The 13,171-nt window shown below is 45.3% G+C and overlaps 5 non-coding genes across 5 annotated transcripts; all 5 read left to right on the top strand.

Moving 5' to 3' along the window:
• Positions 1 to 7,049: 7,049 nt before the first annotated feature.
• On the top strand, positions 7,050 to 7,210 carry LOC124996075. The gene has a single exon (XR_007110796.1). It is a non-coding gene; the product is annotated as a U1 spliceosomal RNA (small nuclear RNA).
• A 218-nt stretch (positions 7,211 to 7,428) lies between these two features.
• Positions 7,429 to 7,614, top strand: LOC124996088. Its single transcript, XR_007110805.1, has one exon. It is a non-coding gene; the product is annotated as a U2 spliceosomal RNA (small nuclear RNA).
• A 396-nt stretch (positions 7,615 to 8,010) lies between these two features.
• On the top strand, positions 8,011 to 8,175 carry LOC124996106. Its single transcript, XR_007110818.1, has one exon. It is a non-coding gene; the product is annotated as a U1 spliceosomal RNA (small nuclear RNA).
• A 221-nt stretch (positions 8,176 to 8,396) lies between these two features.
• Positions 8,397 to 8,587, top strand: LOC124996087. The gene has a single exon (XR_007110804.1). It is a non-coding gene; the product is annotated as a U2 spliceosomal RNA (small nuclear RNA).
• A 398-nt stretch (positions 8,588 to 8,985) lies between these two features.
• Positions 8,986 to 9,150, top strand: LOC124996096. The gene has a single exon (XR_007110810.1). It is a non-coding gene; the product is annotated as a U1 spliceosomal RNA (small nuclear RNA).
• Positions 9,151 to 13,171: the final 4,021 nt, after the last annotated feature.

Here is a 13,171-nt window from a genome sequence, read left to right as displayed (position 1 = left end):
CAATGTGTGTGTATAACCGATACTCAAAGCTTTTTTATAATAAATAATTTTAAAAAAAAAAAAAAAAAAAAAAATCTGTTTTATCAGTTTAATTCGAACTTTCCCCTATAAAAGGACCATTAAATTAAGTTTTTTTTGGGGTTTTGGGAATGGGGCAAGGGCTTGCTCTCTCCACCCCACGCATGACCCGGTATTCAGACCTCCGGGGGGGGGGTGCACTCCCCTACACTGTCAACAAAAAAGAACGGCTTGGTAATTTTTGGAAGAAGAAGCCGAACCCCCTCTGGGGCTTCTTCATGGGTGTATCTTTACACAGAGTTTCTTCCCTTTTGTTTCCCCGGGGGGCAAAACAGTATTTTATTGTTACCCCCCCCAGAAAAACACCTATACCAAATTTTAAACTTTCTTTCCCATCTTCTTTTCAAATACTGGCCGGGGTTCCGGCAACAGGCGGCAATGGTACAAATTATAACCCGGCCAAAAGGAAAAGTCAGCAACCCCTCAGTTGCCCCCTTGTGGGACGAACCCCCCGCCGCGACTTTGTCCCACCATACTTACCCCCAGGGGGGAAACCTAAAACCAAAAAAAGGGGTTTTTACCCGGGGGAAAATTTCCCTTGCTCCAAAATTGCGCCCCTGGAACCCCAAATGGAAATTGATGCAAAATTTTTTTGGTTTGGGGGGTGGTTTCCCCCTCCCTAAAAAAGCGAAATCACCGAAAAGCTTTCGAACCCCGGGGACCCACCGCACAAAAGCAAAAGGACGGGGAGAGCCCAAAGGGAGCCCCCCGGCCAAATACCCGCGACTTCTGGGAAAAAAAAAACGGGAGAGGAGGGGTGGGGGGGAACTATTGTTAACCCGGACGCTTTTTTTCCCCGGCTTAAATCAAGGAAAATCTTTTTACAGTTTTAAAACTGAACCCCTACCAGACCAAATTTAATTGTTTTTTGGGGGAGATGGACAAGGGGCTCCCTTTACTCCAATATGGTAGGCAACCCCGGGAGCGGGCACTTCTAAAAAGTTTCAAAAAAACAAAAACGGGCTTGGAAAGCTCCCAAAAAAGAAAAGGGGAAGCGCCCCGCCCTTAATTCTTTTGGGGGACCCCAACGATTTTTGCCGGGTTACCTGATTTTCCAGCCAAGGAAAAAAAAGCACGCCATTCTTTATTGTTACCTCCTCAACATAAACAACCACCTATACACAATTTTAGAACAGGGCCCCCATCTTTATCTCGTTCAAAAAGGAATAGAAACCGACCCGGGGCCGGACAAAAGCGCGTACAATTTTAACGCCCGTTGCCCCCGGCTTTGCAAGGGGAATTGTCAGCACCACATCTGCACGGTTGTAGGGGCAATCCCCCCCCGCGCTTGTGCCCCCCAAACCCGGGGGGGAAAACCCTTTGGTTTCCCCCGGGAGGGATTTACCCGGGCCCCCCCCTTTTTGGCCCGGGGGGGGGGGCTTCCCCCCCCCTGAAATTTAGACTGTAAAACTTATCCTGCAACCTTTCATAACCGCCTACACACACGCACGGGGGAAGAGAAGAAGGATGGGTGGATAAAAACAGATTTTGTGGTTTAGCTTTCCCCCCCGCACATACCCAGCTGCGTTTGGACCAAACCACAGTGAGATGAGGGTGGGAGCGGGGCCATATTTCCAAGCCTTTGCGAATCCCCTTCTCGGCCCCTTTTGGCTAAACCCATCGCTCCTCAGGGGGGAAAGTGATTGTCTCTGGACATACTTTACGCCAACGTTTTGGGAGAACTAAATTTCACAACTTTTCTATTTTTTAAGGGGTTTACTGTTATTTCAGCTGCATCCTTCGATAAAAATATTCATTTTTTTTGCGTCTTTTGCACACAAGGTAAGTTTTGCAAATTTATTTTTTTTATTGGTTTTATTGTTTTAATCCAGTTGTTTGTTAGAAACATTTTTTATCTGTTTTTTTTCCCCCAACGGTGGTGCCTCCAAAATGTCGGCCAGCTATGCCCGGGAACGGAGGGCCCCCATGTCCGCTTCTCTTCGAAGGAGGTTGATGGAAAACAGTGGGGATGTCAAGACTTGACTTTTCCACGAATCTAAAACAAAAACCGAAATTTACCGCAGAGACCTCAATGTATTCTGACCTTTCCCTTTAAAACGGGCTTTGATAAACTTTTTGTCCACATTGTTATCCGGACTTTTGGGTAAGGTACAAATGTGAAATCCATTTCTCGGGTTTTAAAGTGGAGAAACGCGATAATAGCCTAAAAAGGTTTTTGTTAGAATGTTTTAATGAAAAAGTAAATCTGAGGACATTTGTCAGGCTGGGAAGATTTTGAATGTTAAAGGCCGGGTACCCAAATTAAGGGTGAGGACGGCATCTGGAACTGGGCCTGGAGGGTCCCATTCAACAATGGCAGGACCCCCAGGGTTCCCGGGCCTGAAACATCTACCTCAAAGTAGTTCTTGGTGAAAAAAGGGGGTATAACCCCTACCAGGAAGCCCAACTCTGCCCAAGTGTGGGGAGCAGGGGACCCGGTAAAAGGGTGGATAAAAAGTTTGTGGGGAAAAATTTGGGAAAAATTGGGGACACCCTTTAGGAGTGCACCCAAGGCAGAAAGTGCAATCTCTGTGGAGGGGAGACCACCTGTTCAAAGATTGCCCAAAATTTTTTGCCCCAAAAAGTTAAACTGACAAAACAAAAGGAAAGGGAAAAAAGGCGGAGGAAGAACGGTTTTTTTCAAGCTGATTGAAGGGGGGGGCCGGAATTTCAAATCTCCCCCAAAAACCCCATTGGGGAGATGTGGAAAAGGGAGGGCTGGTCCCCCCCACCCGACTACACTGAAACAAGGGGATGGTCAGGGGGAGGGGGACCCATGGGGGACATACAATCAAGAAAGCCAAGATGAAACCCCCCCCCCCGATGCCCCAAACCCTTTAAAAAACTTGCATCAAAATTTTCCTTTCTCTTTTAAAACCAGAGAAAGGGGGAAAGGGTTGAACCGCATCAAAATTCTTCTGGTTTTTGGGGTCAAAATCTTCCCCCTCCATTCACCCAATGAGGTCTTTTTTTAAATATTCTCAACAACAACCCCGAAAACACAAAGGCAAACGCAAAAAGCAGAAAAGGCCCCCCCCCTAACTCGACGGGGGATGGGCTCAAACCCCTTTACTCTCATCGGGAAATGAAAGGGGGAGCTCCATTCACAAAAAAAACTAACCTGTGTTTTTTTTCAAAACCCTCGTCAAAAAATTTTGTCTTTAAAAATGTCAAACCTTTTATTTTAACAATACTCATGGCAATTACCTTTCTAAACAAAATGGAGAATGTAAAATCAGGGGTTAGAGCACAGAGTGTTTTTTTCATTTCTTGTTCTTTTAAACGGTTTTTTATTACAGGGAAGTTTCATCCGTTTTTTAAACATTTCACACAATGGGGGGCATAGGTCAGGAAAATCAATAGGGGGTCAAATTAAACAGAAAGATGGGGTGGCCTTTTAATCAACAATCCCCACACTGTGAAAGGGGGAAAAAGGGTGGGAAAGACGTAGGGGGCCCTTTTAGCACATTTACTTTTAGGGGCAGGATTTTTAAAACCCTTTTTAAATTTGGTTTTAATGAAAGAAATCAGGTATACCTTTTGGAAACTTGCAGTCCCACATGCTGGGGCAAAACCATTTATTTTAGGGGGTGGTTAACTGCATTTTTAAAAAAAGGGGTAGAAGAGGAGCAGGAGACATTTTTAAAACGGACAAAAATCGGGTTTTATTAAAGAAAAAAATTTTTGACGTTTTTTAAAAAAAAAAAGGGCGTTTTTTAAAAACATGCATCCAAAGGAGGGCTTCACCTGGGTTTAGTTTGGAAAGGGGCCAGAGCCTCTCGCATAGTTATTTGTTTCCCAGGGGCTGTGCACCCAGGTGCAATTGACACCCCTTTTTCTTTTCTGATCACCACTGCATTTGACATTATCACTAACTTTGGGGGGCGACACCAGGAAGAGGCTGGGAAACTAATTGCTCCCCCTGAAGCAAAAATAGTTAGTCGGTAAGGGACAAAATAGAGAGTGGCAACCCCCCAGGAAATTATACAACTCACGACCACGGTGGGAAATGGTTAAAGGGGACCCGACTTTTTTTAGACGGCCCCGGGAAAAGAAAAAAGTACAAAGAAAACAATGAAGATGGGGCGCAAAAAAGACTTCAAAAGGGATTTTGAATTTTAAAAAAAACATGGGTAATTTTAATAAAATAAAGAAAGTTTAAAACAGAAAAAGTCAAATTTGCAGAAATCAAAGTAAAAAAATTATTTTTTGAAGTAAAGAAAAAAGAAAAGAAGAAGGGAAAAATTAGAGATACTTTTTTAAAAAAATAATAACAAGGAGGGAATGTCCAAAAAAGAGGGGGCGGGATGGAGCCGGCAAACTTCAGATGGGCCCCAACAGTTGCATCAAATTCATGAAAATCTATACAAGGAAAAGCGTTTGGAATGATAAATGACGAAGTTTTAGATTTTTTTGACCGGACAGTTACAGACCCGTGTGATTTTAACCCAAAATTTACCCTTGAAGAGTTAAACAAGGCTACTTGGTTTTTAAGAGAGGGGAAGTCCCCAGGCCCGACGGGGCTTCCGGAATTTTATCAAACGTCTGGGAAAATTTTTAGTTCCCGACCGCTTTTTTTTTTTTTAAAGACCCTTTGAACGGCCCCGGCCTTTTTTCCCGACTTTTTTAAAGTAGGGAAGGACATCCTCCACAAAACAAAAACAAAACGGGCCAAGAAAAAGGGGAACCAATCACGCCTTAAATCTGACTGTAAACTTTTTACAAACTTTTAGCACAACGGATACATGGGGTTTTAAAGGGCTTGATTTACCCGGACAAATCTGGCCATACCGGGGGAGGATTTACAGACCCTGGGACTGATCCCAGACAAAAATCGTTCCAAAAAAACAGAAAAATTCGGCTAGTAGTCCTAAATTTAGAAATTTTAGAAACCTTTGATCGATCCGCACCATAAATTTTTAGGGTATGCAAAAAATGGGGTTCCCAGAGAGTTTATAAGTGGGTGGGCGTTGTACCGGGGGATTAGCAGCAAAATTTTATTAAAAGGCATCTTACAAAAGCAGTCATATTTAATGCGGTTCCGTCAGGGCTGTCCGTTATTTCCCCCCTCTATGGGTTTGTATAAACCTTGGGACAGATCTTGAGAAGGACAAAGAATTTAAAAGGAGTGGGAATTTCCGGGGGCGGGGGGCCACCACCAAAGGGATTTTGACATGGGACGACAAAACTTTTTATGCACGACCTTTTATTTTGTGAACAGGACTCAGACTTTACAGACTGGTTTTGGGCAAGCCTCTGGGTCAAGCTAACAAAAAAAAACTCAAGCACAAATTTTTGGACATGGAGAGAAGAAAAAAAACCGATGTCTCAGACACAGGAAAACCCGAAAAAATTTTGGGAAAAATTTGAAGGGAGGGGGGAGGAATGCAAATTGGAAACTGGTAGGAAATTTGACAAAGATAGGGTTTGGGGGGGCTTGAGGATGACGATAGAAGGGAAGGTTTTAATATTTAAAACTGGATTTACCCTTTCTTTTTTCTAATCAGTTCTGTTTTTACCCCCCTTTTAAAAATGTGCTTTTAATCTAGATCGGGCCCTTTTTTTAACTTCATTGGGATCAAAAGGGAAAAATGAGGAACACCAAAAAAAGAAACAAAAGAAAAAGGAGGCAAGGGGGAAACTTACCCTTTTTTTCTCCCGGGAAACGATAAACCCCTTCAAATCCATATTGCAAATGCCCAAAACCCCTCCGGGGAACTCAAGACAGCGGCGATGACAAAAATTTTGGATGGGGGCCTACCCCCGAAACTGAAAATTTTAAAACCCCAAAACTTAAAAACACCGTGTCTTTTAAAAACCCACCACCCGCATATGCTTTTATTCAAGTTTTTTAAAAAATTTTAATAAGGGTGAAGAACAAAAGTTTTTTGTAACCATCCCATGTCATTCCCTTTTTTGCAGGAACGGGGGCCATGAATCCACTGCGCGGGCTTGCACTCGGCGAGCCCTCCACAGTTTGGCGCAATGTAAACCATCCCGCTCTCCCAAACAGACTCCGGGACCTGTCATGGATGGTGGCACATGAGATCCTCCCGGTCAGGTCCGTCATGCACTCAGGGGCATGGCAAGAAACCCAACCTGCCCCCGACCTGGTTGTGGCGCTCCTGAGACAGTGAGGCACTTGCTCTGGGAGTGCAGCGCTGCCGAAGACCTGTGGGCAATGGCTGGCTCCTTAAATTTCCCGTACTTGCCAGCAAGGGAGGTCCTTACAGCCCAGCTGGTGCTGTATGGGGTGAGCCATGACAATAAATCACAGAGTAAAGAAGAGTTTGCCAAGCAGTGGCTCGCCCTAGCCGCCATCAAAGACGCCATATGGACCTCCAGAAACTTGCTGGTAAGAAGGCACACGCAGATCCCCCCAGTGGCTGTGATCCGGATGGCTGCAGCAACGGCCAAAGCTGCCGGTGCTGCAGGCGGCAAGCCAAGGACACAGCCACAAAGAAGAATCGCCTCTGTGCCTATTCGGAAGAAGGAGCCAGAGTCACACGGGAAAAGGTCAGAGCAGCGGCGGCCTGGCCCTCCGGGAGTGGAAGGTGGGAAGGAGCAACAGGGTGGGGATTTCCTCTGTGCACCAGGACAGGATACCGAGAGACCTCCTGTTTCGGGGAGCGAAATGAGTAGACTTACTTAAGGACTCACTCCGCTCCTGAACAAAAGAGAATAAACACAAAATGTTTTAAAAACATATTTATGTTATCTTAACTAAAAAGAATGCAATGTGTGATGTGAACTGATGACTCAAAGCATTTTGTATCAATAAATAATTTTAATGAAAAAAAAAAAAAAATCAAATACGGAATAGAAACCGACCGGAGTTCCGGACAACAGCAGCGTAGCAGATGGCTACACGCACCTGTATGACCTGGCTTTGCTAAGGCGTAGATTGTCAGCACCATCAGTCTGCACGGTGTGTCAGGGACAGACTCCCCCGCCTGCGACTTGTGCCACTCATACTTACCTGGCAGGGAGATACTGTGTCAAGAAGGCGGTTCACCCAGGGCGAGGCTCCCATTGCACTCCAGGTCGTGCTGACCCCTGCAAATTCCCCAAATGTGGGAATCTCGACTGCATAATTTCTGGCAGTGGGGGACTGCGTTCGCGCTCTCCCCTGATAATGTGTAGACTGTAAATCTTACTCCTGCAACGCTTTCAGTAGACCGCCTGGGACACACACCACAGCAGAGGAGAGAGACAGAAGGATGAGCTGGATAAAAACAGGATATAGTGGTTTAGCTGTCCCGCGCACATATCCTGCTGACGTTCTGGCACCAAACACGGTGAGAGTGAGGGTGTGGAGACGGGACACATATTGTCCAAGCCTTTGCGAGTATCGCTTCTCGGCCTTTTGGCTAAGATCAAGTGTAGTATCTGTTCTTATCAGTTTATATCTGATACGTCCTTATCCGAGGACCATGTATTAAGTTGATTTTTGGGTTGGGAGATGGAGCAAGGGCTTGCTCTCTCACTCCACGCATCGACTGGTATTGCAGTACCTCCAGGAGCGGTGCACTCCTCTACACATGTCAAGAAACAGAACGGCTTGGTAAGCTCTGGAAGAAGAGCCGGATGCGCTCGCCTCGTAGGACTTCTTCAGTGGCTGTATCTTTACACAGAGTTTCTTGGCCCGGTTACCTGATTATCCAGCCAATGGAAACAAAAGCACGCCATATCTTTATTGTCTACCTCCTCACCAGTAAACAACCACCTATGACACAATTTGAGAACTAGGCTCGCCATCTTCATCTCGTTCAAATACGGAATAGAAACCGACCGGAGTTCCGGACAACAGCAGCGTAGCAGATGGCTACACGCACCTGTATGACCTGGCTTTGCTAAGGCGTAGATTGTCAGCACCATCAGTCTGCACGGTGTGTTCAGGGACAGACTCCCCGCCTGCGACTTGTGCCACTCATACTTACCTGGCAGGGGAGATACCGTGATCAAGAAGGCGGTTCACCCAGGGCGAGGCTCCGCCATTGCACTCCAGGTCGTGTGCTGAACCCTGCGAATTCCCAAATGTGGGAATCTCGATGCATAATGTCTGGCAGTGGGGGACTGCGTTCGCGCTCTCCCCCTGATAATGTGTAGACTGTAAATCTTACTCCTGCAACGCTTTCAGTAGACCGCCTGGGACACACGACAAGAGCGAGAGAGAGAAGAAGGATGAGCTGTATAAAAACAGGATATAGTGGTTTAGCTTTTCCCGCGCACATATCCCAGCTGACGTTCTGGGACCAAACCACGAGTGAGAGTGAGGGTGTGGAGACGGGACACATATTGTCCAAGCCTTTGCGAGTATCGCTTCTCGGCCTTTTGGCTAAGATCAAGTGTCATATCTGTTCTTATCAGTTTAATATCTGATACGTCCTCTATCCGAGGACCATATATTAAGTTGATTTTTGGGTTTGGGAGATGGAGCAAGGGCTTGCTCTCTCCACTCCACGCATCGACCTGGTATTGCAGTACCTCCGGGAGCGGTGCACTCCTCTACACGTGTCAACAAACAAGAACGGCTTGGTAAGCTCTGGAAGAAGAAGCCGGATGCGCTCGCCTCGTAGGACTTCTTCAGTGGCTGTATCTTTACACAGAGTTTCTTGGCCGGTTACCCTGATTATCCAGCCAATGGAAACAAAAGCACGCCATATCTTTATTGTCTACCTCCTCACCAGTAAACAACCACCTATGACACAATTTGAGAACTAGGCTCGCCATCTTCATCTCGTTCAAATACGGAATAGAAACCGACCGGAGTTCCGGACAACAGCAGTGTAGCAGATGGCTACACGCACCTGTATGACATGGCTTTGCTAAGGCGTAGATTGTCAGCACCATCAGTCTGCACGGTGTGTCAGGGACAGACTCCCCCGCCTGCGACTTGTGCCACTCATACTTACCTGGCAGGGGAGATACCGTGATCAAGAAGGCGGTTCACCCAGGGCGAGGCTCCGCCATTGAACTCCAGGTCGTGCTGACCCCTGCGAATTCCCCAAATGTGGGAATCTCGACTGCATAATTTCTGGCAGTGGGGGACTGTGTTCGCGCTCTCCCCTGATAATGTGTAGACTGTAAATCTTACTCCTGCAACGCTTTCAGTAGACCGCCTGGGACACAGACGCACAGAGCGAGAGAGAGACAGAAGGATGAGCTGGATAAAAACAGGATATAGTGGTTTAGCTTTCCCCGCTCACATATCCCAGCTGACGTTCTGGGACCAAACCACGAGTGAGAGTGAGGGTGTACAGACGGGACACATATTGTCCAAGCCTTTGCGAGTATCGCTTCTCGGCCTTTTGGCTAAGACTGCGATCGCTCCTCAGGGTGGTGAAAGTGATTGTCTCTGTGACATAGCTTTACGCCAACGTTTTGGAGAACATAATTGCACAACTTTGTCTAGTTTAAGGGTTCATCTGTTTATTACAGCTGCATCCTTACAGATAAAGTAGTTCATTTTCTTTGCGTGTTTGCACAAAAGGTAAGTTTTGCACTAATTTATTGGTTTTATTGTTTTAATCCAGTTGTTTGTTAGAAACATTTTATAGCTGTTTTTTAGCACCCCAAGCTGGTGGTGCCTCCAAAATGTCGGCCAGCTATGCCGGCACACGGAGGCACCACAGTGTCCGCTTCTCTTCGAAGGAGGTTGATGGAAAACACGTGGGGATGTCAAGACTTGACTTCTCACGGAATCTAATACAAAAGACCTTGAAGTTTACCGCAGACGACCTCAACTGTATTCTGACCTTACCCTTTAACAAGGGCTTTGACGTAAGCTTCTGTTCAGCATTGTTACTCCGTGACTTTTGGATAAGGTACGAAAATGTGAAATCCCAGTTCTCGGCTTTTAATGTGGAGAAACTGACTGATAATAGCCTGAAAACGGTTATTGTTAGAATGTTCAATGAAACAGTAAATGCTGAGGACATTTGCTCATGGCTGGGAAGATTTTGCACTGTTAAAGGCCAGGCTACCAAGGTTAAGGATGAGGACGGCATCTGGAACTGTGCCTGGAGGGTACCCATTCAACAATGGCAGGACCCCAGGGCTTCCAGGGCCTGAAACATCTACCATCAATGATAGTTCTTGGTGAAAACAGGGGCTATATCCACTACCAGGGACAGCCCAAGCTCTGCCGCAAGTGTGGTGAGCATGGGCACCTGGTAGAGGCATGTGATAAAATCGTTTGTGGGAAATGTAGAGAAATTGGGCACACCTTTGAGGAGTGCACCAATGGCAGAAAGTGCAATCTCTGTGGAGAGGGAGACCACCTGTTCAGAGATTGCCCAAAATCTTTTGCCAACAAGTTGAAACTGACAAAACAAAAGGATATGGTACAAAATGGCGGAAGGAGAGAGACGGTTACAGAGCTGATTGAAGGGGCGGAGCCGGAAATTTCAAATCTCCCGCCAAAACCCGTCATTGGTGGAGATGTGGAAGAAGGGGAGGGGCATGGTCCACCCCCACCGACTAGCACTGAAACAGAGGGATGGGTCAGGTGGAGGGTGGACCCACTGGTGGACATGACAATCAAGAAAGCCAAGATGAACCCCTCCCCGATGCCCAACCTTCTAAGAGGCTTGCATCAGAATTGTCCTCTGAGTCTCTTGAAAACTCAGAGAAGAGGGGAAGGGTTGAGACCGCATCAGAAGATTCTTCTGAAGATTCTTCTGGTGGGTCAAGAATCTTCCCCTCCGATTCACCCAATGAGGTCTCTTTTTTAAATATTGCTCTACAATCAACCCCGAAAGACACAAAGCTAAACGCAACATTGCAGCAACGGCCCCCACCTAGACGTCGACGGGGGAATGGGGCTTAACCACTTCACTCTCAGTCTGTGGAAGTGAAGGAGGAGCTCCATTCACAAGAAATTAACTAACACTGTGTTTTAGTTCAAAACCACTCGTCATAACATTTTAGTCTTTTAAAAATGTCAAACCTGTTCATTTTAACAATACTCATGGCAATTACCTTCTCAACCATAAATGTGAGAAGTGTAAAGTCGAGAGTTAGAGCACAGTGTTTTATCATTTCTTAGTTCTTTTAAGTCAGATGTGTTTTTATTACAGGAATGTTGCATACCGTTTTTTAAACACTACACACAATGGGAGGGCATATGGTCAGGGAAATCAATATGGAGCGGGTCAAATTACAACAGAAATGATGGAGTGGCCATTTTAATCAACAATCCTCACATTCTGGTGAAGGGCAGCACGGCGGTGAAAGACGGTAGGGCGCTTTTAGCACATTTGATTTTTATGGGACAGGATTTTAACCTTCTTAATATTTATGGTTTTAATGAAAGAAATGACAGGTATGACCTTTTGGAAGACTTGCAGTCCCACATGCTGGGTCCAAAACCATTGATTTTAGGGGGTGATTTTAACTGCATTTTAAGCAAAGGGGATAGAAGAGGAGCAGGAGACGATTCTAAAACGGACAAGACGTCGGTTTTATTAAAGACGATGTGTGACGTTTTTAAACTACAGGACTGTTTTAAAATCATGCATCCAAGAGAGGAGGGCTTCACCTGGTTCAGTGGTGACGGCGCCAGAGCCTCTCGCATAGATTATTTGTTCACCAGGGACTGTGCACCCACGGATGCTACATTAACACCTGTCTTCTTTTCTGATCACCACATGCTATCTTGCACATTATCACTCACTTTGGGTGCGACACCAGGAAGAGGTCTGTGGAAACTCAATTGCTCCCTCCTAGAAGACAAAGACATAGTTAGTCGGTATAGGGAGCAATATAGAGAGTGGCAGACCTTCAGGACTTATACAACTCACGAGCACACTGGTGGGAAATGGTTAAAGGGAGGACCCAGACTTTTTTTAGACGAGCAGGGAAAAGAAAAAAGTACAAAGAAAACAGATGCATGATGGGACTGCAAAAACGACTTCAACGGTATTTTGAATTAAATAAACATGGGTTCAATTTTAATGATGAAATAAAGCAAGTGAAAACAGAAATGTCAAATTTGGCAGAAATCCAAAGTAAAGGAATTATTCTTCAAAGTAAAGAACAAGAAATAGAAGAAGGAGAAAAAAGTACGAGCGGCGGATGGTAGCCTGGCAAGCACTTCAGATGGGGCCCAGCAGGTTGTCATCAATTTCTATGAAAATCTATACAAGGAAAAAGCTGTTGAGAATGATATAATGACTGAAGTTTTAGATTTTATTGACCGGACAGTTACAGACAGTGTGATTTTAACCCAAGATTTTACCCTTGAAGAGTTAAACAAGGCTATCTTGAGTTTTAAGAGAGGGAAGTCCCCAGGCCCTGACGGACTTCCCTGTGAATTTTATCAAACGTTCTGGGACATTTTAGTACCTGACCTGCTTGTTGTTTTTAAAGACTTTGAACGGCTGGACCTTTTACCTGACAGTTTTAGAGTAGGGGCAGTGAACACTCCTCCACAAAGACAAAGACAAAAACGGACCTGAAGAACTGGAGACCAATCACGCTCTTAAACTCTGACTGTAAACTTTTTAGCAAACTTTTAGCAACACGGATGAGCATGGTTTTAGAGGACTTGATTCACCCGGATCAAGTCTGTGCCATACCGGGGAGGAGGATCACAGACGGCCTGGTACTGATCCGAGACACCATCTGTTACGCGAGAGACAGAAACTTCGGCTAGTAGTCCTAAATTTAGACTTTGAGAAAGCCTTTGATCGAATCTCGCCACCAGTACCTTTTTAGGGTTACTGCAAAAAATGGGCTTCCCAGAGAGGTTTATAACGTGGGTGGGACTGTTGTACCGGGGGATTAGCAGCAGATTTCTAGTTAATGGGCATCTTTTCAAAAGCAGTCGATATTAACTGCGGTGTCCGTCAGGGCTGTCCGTTATCTGCCCTCTCTATGTGGTTTGATTGGAAATTTGGCAGATCTTGGGAAATTTGGGTTGGAAATCAATGGTGGATTTCGGGGGGTTTTTTTCCATTTTTTTTGGAAATTCTTTCCTTTTTTTTTGTAAGGATTATTAAATTTTTTGGGAAATTGGCTGATAAAAATTTTAAAAATTTTAAACCCTTTTTAAAAGTAGTTTGTTATTAATAATTATTTTTTTAAAATT

This window comes from Mugil cephalus, chromosome 18 (genome assembly GCF_022458985.1).
Source record: "Mugil cephalus isolate CIBA_MC_2020 chromosome 18, CIBA_Mcephalus_1.1, whole genome shotgun sequence".
Classification (NCBI taxonomy): domain Eukaryota; kingdom Metazoa; phylum Chordata; class Actinopteri; order Mugiliformes; family Mugilidae; genus Mugil; species Mugil cephalus.
This window is presented reverse-complemented; position numbering and strand designations above follow the sequence as displayed.